Source organism: Salmo trutta, chromosome 4, assembly GCF_901001165.1.
Source record: "Salmo trutta chromosome 4, fSalTru1.1, whole genome shotgun sequence".
NCBI classification, from domain to species: Eukaryota; Metazoa; Chordata; class Actinopteri; order Salmoniformes; family Salmonidae; genus Salmo; species Salmo trutta.
In genome coordinates this window covers 15,516,025-15,525,673 of record NC_042960.1, presented here as the reverse complement: position 1 = coordinate 15,525,673, position 9,649 = coordinate 15,516,025, and the positions used below count along the sequence as shown (strand labels likewise).

General features: G+C 42.6%; 1 long non-coding RNA gene across 3 annotated transcripts; it reads left to right on the top strand.

Annotated features, from left to right (window-relative positions):
* The first annotated feature begins 447 nt into the window (after nucleotides 1–447).
* LOC115191900 (uncharacterized) lies at nucleotides 448–8,746 on the top strand. 3 transcript variants are annotated; one of them, XR_003877785.1, is made up of 6 exons: nucleotides 448–554; nucleotides 2,420–2,644; nucleotides 3,153–3,316; nucleotides 7,585–7,759; nucleotides 7,889–8,050; nucleotides 8,609–8,746. It is a non-coding gene; the product is annotated as an uncharacterized LOC115191900 (long non-coding RNA). The 3 variants fall into 3 exon arrangements; XR_003877786.1 differs by having other exon boundaries at nucleotides 8,523–8,717; XR_003877787.1 differs by having other exon boundaries at nucleotides 450–554; nucleotides 2,439–2,644.
* The last annotated feature ends 903 nt before the right edge of the window (nucleotides 8,747–9,649 follow it).

Genomic DNA, 9,649 nt, shown 5'->3' with positions numbered 1-9,649 from the left:
AGTAAAATACCTTAAATGTGTTTTACAGCATTCATGCTGTAGATTACACTGCATTATGGGTAAAATGCTGAAAAATACTGTTATTAACTGTCATTGTAAGCCTCCTGTAAAAATAACTCTAACTTACTGTATTTCTTTACAGTAGTACTGGAACACTGCTGTAGTTGACAGCTCCAAATTTCTGTGGTGTGTGTGTGAGAGAAAGAGAGCTGTATCTCATAGTTGAAACCAATACTGTTCTCAGGGCAGGTCTGTCGGTTTTGGCAAGCAGAAGTTGCTTTTCTTAGCAGGTTAGGAGAATTAACGCAGCAGGTTGGGAGAATTAGGGAAAGGTTAGGGAAAGCTAAAATGCTAACAATGTCCCAGGCGCGACTCGAACCGATCTGCAAACAGGCCTGCCATGAGAACAGACTTGATTTCCACTAATACGATGCTCCGCGCCAAACGGTCTGTGAGCGAAGACTCATGAGAAAATAAGCTTTCTGTTCTACTCGAGCTCTTTTATTTAGTATTTTCGTGGAAAATTTGCCAAAATATTTTTGAGAAGCTGCTAGGTATGTACTAATTCCATATACTTCTATATACCTACAGCATGTTTTCTTAACTCTAAGCTAGCTAACATTAGCTTGTTTGGATTGTGTTGATATTTCTTGCTGGTAAAATAATCAGTGATATTGTAGCTGTAGAGCAAATTATTTTAGTATTAACAACGTGCAGAAATCCATATGTGTGTTTCCTTGGATAGGCTACTTAACCGGTGGGTGCATGACATGGGTGACATGGTGCTAACGCATTTTACATTTACATTTTAGTCATTTAGCAGACGCTCTTATCCAGAGCGACTTACAGTAGTGAATGCATACATTTCATACAATTTCATACATTTTTTTCTGTGCTGGCCCCCCGTGGGAATCGAACCCACAACCCTGGCGTTGCAAACACCATGCTCTACCAACTGAGCTACAGGGAACGCTATGGCATTAGTGGCAAAGTGGTCGTAGCTTCACCTGACAAAAATACAGTTCAGAGCGAGAGGGGGCGAGAGTTTAGCTTTGTCGAATACCCCTTCAGTTTGTCAGCAGGCACGGACTGACATGTTGCATTGGGATGTATGCTTTTTGGGTGATGGGTGATTCTGTAGTTGGAATGAGAGGAATGGAAGCTCTCAGACGAAATGGGAATTGTGCTTGCTAACGTTAGCTATAGCTCAGAGATGATGAACTCCATTGGACACCTTTCTCTAAATATCTGTTTTTTTCAACTCTATTCAGTCTCGGGTTTCGGGTGATTTAGCAAAAGTGTAGTGGAATATTCCCTCTATGCTTTTGTTGCCTTTATTAGTCCATTCAATTAATTAATTCAGAAACAACAGGCACATACTGATATTTTACCCTGCAGGGTATTCAAGTTAATTTTAATTTTCGTTTTCTTCAGATTGTGTGGTTAGCTTGCTAGCATTATTCAGGACATGGTCTTGGCATTTTCTTTTCCCATGTGGTTTTGCTAATCTTTCAGAAGTGTTCCTTATCCAACCATTAATTAGGCAACGTTAAATTAATGATTTCTGAAACATCAGGCACAGACTGATATTTTTATTTTTTTAGATTGTGTGGTTGGCATGAGTTGCATGGTAACGTATAGCTTGATAGCTCTCTTCGTGTGTCCATGAAATTTGGTGGCTGGGGGGGTAGTGTAATTTTGATATTGCAGGCTGGCTGGTAGCTGGAAGTAGCTGTATTGGGAATGTACAGGTGTAAATCCAGCAATTTCTGTTTCCTAAATATTAAAGCATTCATTACTCATGCAAAAAAAAAAACATAATGTGGCGAACTACAGTTTTGCTTGTGGGGTAGAGTGCCCTTGCACCAAAGCATCACTACTTGTTACACTACCCTGACCTCATCTTGCAATTTGGGCGACTCATTTGTTTGTGGACACCGAGGTTTGAGAGCAAGCACTCCTACTTCAAGGAGGGTGCCAGATAACTTGCCCGAGTGCCACCAGTTACTCCAATCTTACTTATGGAGCTGTCAATTGTTTCCACATAGCATTGAAGTTGTTGGTGTCATGAATTAATGTGAGGATTCAGGGAGCTGTACAGTCAAAAGGGTTCGCAAAGCACTGCAGAGGTGTCAGAAATGTTCTACAAAGTAAAAACTTACACTAAAGGCCTTGTTTTAATGGGAGAAAATGATGACGGATACACATTTGGAAAGATCTCACCGATTCTGGTCACAGAATCACAGGCTCATTTAATTGTTGGAGTGTATCTGTCTGTCACTGGTCGATCACGGGGTTCATTTTATACCAGATTCTCAGATGAATTATGTGTGTGTTAAGGAAGATTGTCTAATAATTACTCACCCACTACCAGTTTATAAATTGTCAGGTTTCTCTGTTGTTTCCCTGCATCACTCAGTGTGTTCTCCTTAAACCAGTGAAGGCATGGAGGGTCTTCAAGATGCAATTAAACACCAATTGCCCGAGTTGGTGACCGAGATGGTGAGATCTTTGTCGGAGCATCTGAGGGCAAATGTTGGAGTGGAGAATATTAACGACCTTGAATATGTTCAGCCGGAGGACATAAAATACAACTTGACGCCGATATAGTGGCGGGAATTGCTTCAGTCCTTCAACCAAAGAGGTGTGATCTTGATTGATAAATGTAACATATTTATGTCATTGTTGTGAAAAAAGGTGCTATCTAGAACCTAAAATGGTTATTTGGCTGTCCCCATAAGAGAACCCTTTGAATATCCCTTTTTGATTCCAGGTACATGTATAACCCTTTTTGTTCAAGGTAGAACTCTTCTGGGTTCCATGGAGAACCCTTTCCACTAGAGGGTTCTACATGGAATCAAAAAGGGTTCTCCTACGGGGACAGCCAAAGAACCCTTTCGGAACCCTTTTTTCTAAGAGTGTACACACACAAGGTTAAAAAGGTTCTGTAAACAGTTAGTTTGTTTGCCCTCAAAATAAATGGTTTATGCTGAGGGAGTGAGGCATATGCAATAAAAAGGCCATAAATTACAAAAATACATAAAAGTACAAAAATATACAAATGTTTCTGTGAATTGTTTGTTTGTTCTCTTGTGCTGATATGGAGTGCAGCACATAGCCTAACAGTTTTTTTTCTTTGTATTTTTTTAAAGAAAATGAAGAATGGATAGGATTTGTAACAATGGATAGGACACCTGTTTTTTTCCTCCAAGCATCAGTGACCTCCAGGAACAGTGGCCTTTTCACCAAGTTATGGCTCTGCAACCACTTCAATACTCGTGATTGAGTCACCTGACTCAAGCTCTCCTGAACAAGGGTAAGACAATTGTCAACTTTTTTAAAAGCCAAAAGACCAAGTTGAGGAGAGAGTTCCAGTGCCTGCTGAATGAAATCGACTGTTACATAAAAGGCAATGACGATCTAACAGCCACTGCTGCCATTCTTTTGTTGATGACCCACTTCAAAGAGAAGGACGAATCTCTGTTCCTCTTGGCAGATATAAGGAGTAGTGTTTTTATACTTATAAAGTTTATATGATTAATGGTGTTTATACTGTACTATTACACATGATTTTTATATTTTTATATGTACAGTTGAAGTCGGAAGTTTACATACACTTAGGTAGGAGTCAATTAAACTCGTTTTTCAACCAGTCCACACATTTCTTGTTAACAAACTATAGTTTTGGCAAGTCGGTTAGGACATCTACTTTGTGCATGACACAAGTCATTTTTCCAACAATTGTTTACAGACAGATTATTTCACCTATAATTCATCACAATTCCAGTGGGTCAGAAGTTTACATACACTAAGTTGACTGTGCCTTTAAACAACTTCGAAAATTCCAGAAAATGATGTCATGGCTGGTTCATCCTTGGGAGCAATATCCAAACACCTGAAGGTACCACGTTCATCTGTACAAACAAAAGTATGCAAGTATAAACACCATGGGACCACTCAGCCGTCATACCGCTCAGGAAGGAGACGCGTTCTGTCTCCTAGAGATGAACGTACTTTGCTGCGAAAAGTGCAAATCTATCCTAGAACAACAGCAAAGGACCTTGTGAAAATGCTGGAGGAAACCGGTACAAAAGTATCTATATCCACAGTAAAACGAGTCCTATTGTCACGTCCTGACCAGTATAAGGGTTATTTGTTATTGTAGTTTGGTCAGGACGTGGCAGAGGGTATTTTGTTTATGTGGTTCGGGGTGGTGTTTTATGTAGTAGGGTGTTTGATTTATTATTTCCGGGGTTTTGGTCTATGTTCTTTCTGGTTTGTTGTATTTCTATGTGTAGGTTGATGGGGGGGTTGGACTCTCAATTGGAGGCAGGTGCTTTCTCGTTGCCTCTGATTGAGAGTCCTATATATGGGTATGTGTTTGGTTTAGTGTTTGTGGGAGATTGTTTCTTGTTTTGCCTGTGTGAGCATGACAAGACTGTTTTGTTGTTCGTGCGTTCTTTGTTATTTTGGTTTTCTCTTTATTTATAAATAAATACAAGATGAGCATCCACATTCCTGCTGCGTTTTGGTCCTCTATTCCCGACGACAACCGTTACAGAATCTCCCACCACAAATGGACCAAGCAGCGGAGTAAGGAGCAAGGGGAATTCGATATGGACTGGCGGGAGAAATGGACGTGGGAGCAGATTCTGGCCGGAGAGGGCCCATGGAGGAAGTCTGCTGAGGACCGGGCACGCTACCGGGGTACATGACTGGCGGAAACCGGAGAGGCAGCCCCAAGACATTTTTTTGGGGGGGCACACGGACATTTCGGCAGAGCCGAGGATGGAACCAGAGCTAGTCAGGGTAAAATTGGAGGTGAGAGAAACAGAGACTATAAAGGAGTTGATGGGAAAATTGGAGGAGAAAAGGATGAGAGAGCTACTGTGTTGGTGTATTAGGCACGACATTCGCCCTACAGAGCGTGTCCTAATGATTTCACCTGAGTTAGCGTTTTATACTAGTCCTGAGGTGCGTGCTAGCTGTCTGGTGAAGATGGTACCAGCACCACGCACCAGGCCTCCAGTTTGTCAGCCCAGTCCAACTCGTCCTGTTCCCGCTCCCCGCACTAGCCCTGATGTGCGAACCCCTAGTCTGGCACGTCCAGTACCATCACCACGCACCTGGCTTCCAGCACGTCAGCCCAGTCCGGTACGTCCTGTTCCCGCTCCCCGCATTAGCCCTGAGGTGCGTGTTCCCAGGCTGATACCTCCAGTACCAGCACCACGCATCAGGCTTCCAGTGCGTCAACCCAGTCATTCTCAGCCTGTTCCCGCTCCCCGCACTAGCCCTGAGGTGCGTGTTCCCAGGCTGATACCTCCAGTACCAGCACCACGCATCAGGCTTCCAGTGCGTCAACCCAGTCCGACTCGGCCTGTTCCCGCTCCCCGCACTAGCACTGAGGTGCGTGTCCCCAGACTGGCACATCCAGTACCACGCATCAGGCTTCCAGTGCGCCAGCCCAGCCTCGAGAGTTCGGCACCAGTGTGCAGTCCAGAGTATCCGGCACCAGTGTGCAGTCCAGAGTATCCGGCACCAGTGTGCAGTCCAGAGTATCCGGCACCAGTGTGCAGTCCAGAGTATCCGGCACCAGTGTGCAGTCCAGAGTATCCGGCACCAGTGTGCAGTCCAGAGTATCCGGCAACAGTTTCTAGTCTGGAACCGAGGGAGTCTGCCTGCGACCCGGAACCGAAGGGGTCGGCCTGCGACCCGGCCTCGAGGGAATCTACCTGTGACCCGGAACGGGGTGAGTCTGCCTATGACCCGGAACCAAGGGAGTCTATCAGCAACCCGGAACTGAGTAAGTCTGTTGACGATCCGGAACTAAATATGAGTAACTGTATATTAAATGAGTCTGCCTACAGTGTGAAAGGGAAGAGGTCTGCCTATGATCCGGAACGAGGGGAGTCTGCCTACGGCCCGACACTGAGCAAGTCTGTCTGCATTCTGGAGGACAGTAGGCTGGAGCCAGAACCACCTCCTGTATAGGTGGGTTGGGGAGGGGGGGTGTAGCACAAGTGCCGTCGGTGACGGCAGCCACCCTCCCTTCCCTCCCTTTAGTTTAGGGGGATTTTTTTTTAATTTTTTTTAAACATTTTATTTATGAGGTGCATCTGGGGTCTGCACCTTTGGGGGGGGGGTACTGTTACGTCCTGACCAGTATAAGCGTTATTTGTTATTGTAGTTTGGTCAGGACGTGGCAGAGGGTATTTGTTTTATGTGGTTCGGGGTGGTGTTTTATGTAGTAGGGTGTTTGATTTATTATTTCTGGGGTTTTGGTCTATGTTTTGTATTTCTATGTTCTTTCTGGTTTGTTGTATTTCTATGTTTAGGTTGATGGGGGGGGTTGGACTCAATTGGAGGCAGGCGCTTTCTCGTTGCCTCTGAGAGTCCTATATATGGGTATGTGTTTGTGGGAGATTGTTTCTTGTTTTGCCTGTGTGAGCCTGACAAGACTGTTTTGTTGTTCGTGCGTTCTTTGTTTTGTTATTTTGGTTTTCTCTTTATTTATAAATAAATACAAGATGAGCATCCACATTCCTGCTGCGTTTTGGTCCTCTATTCCCGAAGACAACCGTTACACCTATATCGACATAATCTGAAAGGCCACTCAGCAAGGAAGAAGCCACTGCTCCAAAACCGCCATAAAAAAGCCAGACTACGGTTTGCAACTGCAAATGGGGACAAAGATCGTACTTTTTGGAGAAATGTCCTCTGGTCTGATGAAACAAAAATAGAACTGTTTGGCCATAATGACCATCGTTATGTTTGGAGGAAAAAGGGGGAGGCTTGCAAGCCGAAGAACACCATCCCAACCGTGAAACACGGGGGTGGCAGTATCATGTTGTGGGGGTGCTTTGCTGCAGGAGGGACTGGTGCACTTCACAAAATTGATGGCATCATGAGGAAGGAAAATGATGTGGATATATTGAAGCAACATCTCAAGACATCAGTCAGGAAGTTAAAGCTTGGTTGCAAATGGGTCTTCCAAATGGACAATGACCCCAAGCATACTTCCAAAGTTGTGGCAAAATGGCTTAAGGACAAAGTCAAGGTATTGGAGTGGCCATCACATAGCTCTGACCTCAATCCTATAGGAAATGTGTGCACAGAACTGAAAAAGCATGTGCGAGCAAGGAGGCCTACAAACCTGACTCAGTTACACCAGCTCTGTCAGGAGGAATGTGCCAAAATTCACCAAACATATTGTGGGAAGCTTGTGGAAGGCTACCTGTAACATTTGACCCAAGTTAAACAATTTAAAAGCAATGCTACCAAATACTAATTGAGTGTATGTAAACTTCTGACCCACTGGGAATGTGATGAAAGAAATAAAAGCTGAAATAAATCACTCTCTACTATTATTCTGACATTTCACATTCTCAAAATGAAGTGGTGATCCTAACTGACCTAAGACAGGGAATTTTTACTAGGATTAAATGTCAGGAATTGTGAAACTGAGTTTAAATGTATTTGGCTAAGGTGTATGTAAACTTCCGACTTCAACTGTGTATAGTATTGTGGTACCTACCTAGATGTCTAGTAAGTATACACTAACACCCTTACTTTTGTGCATTTCAGGAAATACTCTATTGGGTTCCTCAAAATGGATTGTGTCAATCGAGGGGAGAGTGGTCTGTGTTTTGGACAGTGAGTCCAACTTTGCTGCTGCCCTCTCTGTGCTCTTCAGCACTTTCTATGTTTTTAACATAGAATACCAGGAGTCGGCCTCTGCAACCTTGGAGCTGATACAGAGGTAAGCATTGAACATTCATTGATCCAACACATACATTTAGCATTTGTTTGTTAGATTGCAATGATATTTATTATTGTTATTTTTTCAATGCCTCAACTGATTTAATATATTCTATGTTGGGTTGTGCAGGTTCCTGGTTTGAATAAACCCTGAAAGAACCAAATACACAGTGAAAGAAGGAGTGATCCGCAAGACCGGAAAGGTCGTTCAGAGGTAGCCATTGCCAATTGACCCACGTGTTAAACGCTTTCTCGCAGACCTGACAGGGTTTGAGTGGAAAAACTCCAACATGTAAGTACACAAACACACACACCTGATGAACACAAACTTTATTTGTCAGTTGTCATCTGCCTTTTTACCTAGCGAGTAGTAGTAGTAGTAGTAGTAGTAGTAGTGGTGGTAGTAGTGGTGGTAGTAGTGGTGGTAGTAGTAGTAGTGATGGTAGTAGTAGTAGTGGTGGTAGTAGTAGTGATATTGATAGTAGTAGTAGTAATAGTATTGATGATAGTAGTAGTAGTAGTAGTAATAGTGGTAGTGATAGCAGTCGTATTGATAGTAGTAGTGATAGTAGTCGTATTGATAGTAGTAGCGATAGTAGTAGTGATAGTAGTAGTGATAGTAGTAGTGGTGATATTGATAGTAGTAGTAGTAGTAGTAGTATTGATGATGATGATGATGATGGTGGTGGTGGTGGTGGTGGTAGTAGTAGTAGTAGCGATAGTAGTATTGATAGTAGTGATTAATAGCAATCTCTCTCTCTAAGGAGGATCAGAGTTTCGAAGATTGGGGTGATAATCTGTACGCCACCGAGATTTATTTGAGACTTGTTTGCATCTCTCAATTTCTCAGAAATCCTGCCATGCGGGTTGGGTCAGCAAATGATCTGCTTGTGCCATCCCGGAGCCCGTGTTGGCTTGCGGTAGCGTGCTACTCTGGCTCCAGTCTAGCCCTGCTCGCTCCTCTGTATCCATCCTTCTCTCTCAGCCTCTTTCTTTCTCGATCTCTTTTTCTCGTTTCTCTCTCAAAGACAGGCAGGCAAGCAGTTCTTGTTATAGTTTTTTGTAAAAATTTCTCCCTGTTCAACTGTTGTTTTCCTATTTTTCATTGATCTGTTTAGATTGTATTTTTTTCTTACATAATCCTGTATTTTCTTCTTACATAATCCTGTATTTTCAAGAATGACCTATTCTGTCTTGGTTTGTGTATGGTGAAGTACATTATTTGCTAGTATTTGTCAATGTTCTTATCACTGTATCTCTCTCTCTCTCCCCTTCTATCTGGAGTTGTAATGTTGCTGTTTTCAAATGTTGTTCTTTGTGGTTTAAGTGCAATTCATGTTATGAAATTGAATAAATATATATTTGTACACGTATTGTTTTTCTTACAATATTACATTTCAGGGAGCTGTCTTCTAAAGACAACCTGCAATGCTGCTTAGTACTGTAAAATAATTGTATATTACTGTATGTATTTCAGCAGTGATGCTATAATATAGTTTATAGCATGATTTTCCTTACTGTAAAACATATTACAGCATCCTTGCTGTAAATTTACAGCAGGAATGCTGTAATATTTTTTTCTATTATGGAAAATACTGTAAACTATTACAGAATCACTGCTGTAAAGCAAAATTACAGTATTAAACTGGCAACTGTGGTGCCAGTATAATGCTGTAAATTTACAGGGGAAAGTTTTACAGTGTAGGAAGAAACCTAAAGAGGAACCAGGTTCTGAGGGGTGGCCAGTCCTTTTCTGGCTGTGCCGGGTGGAGATTATAAGAGTACCTTACCATTAAGGCAAGATCGTTCTTCAAATGTTCATAGATGACCACCAGTGTCAAATAATAATCACTGGAGTTGAGGTCATCTCTATCACTTGAATGGTCCAGAG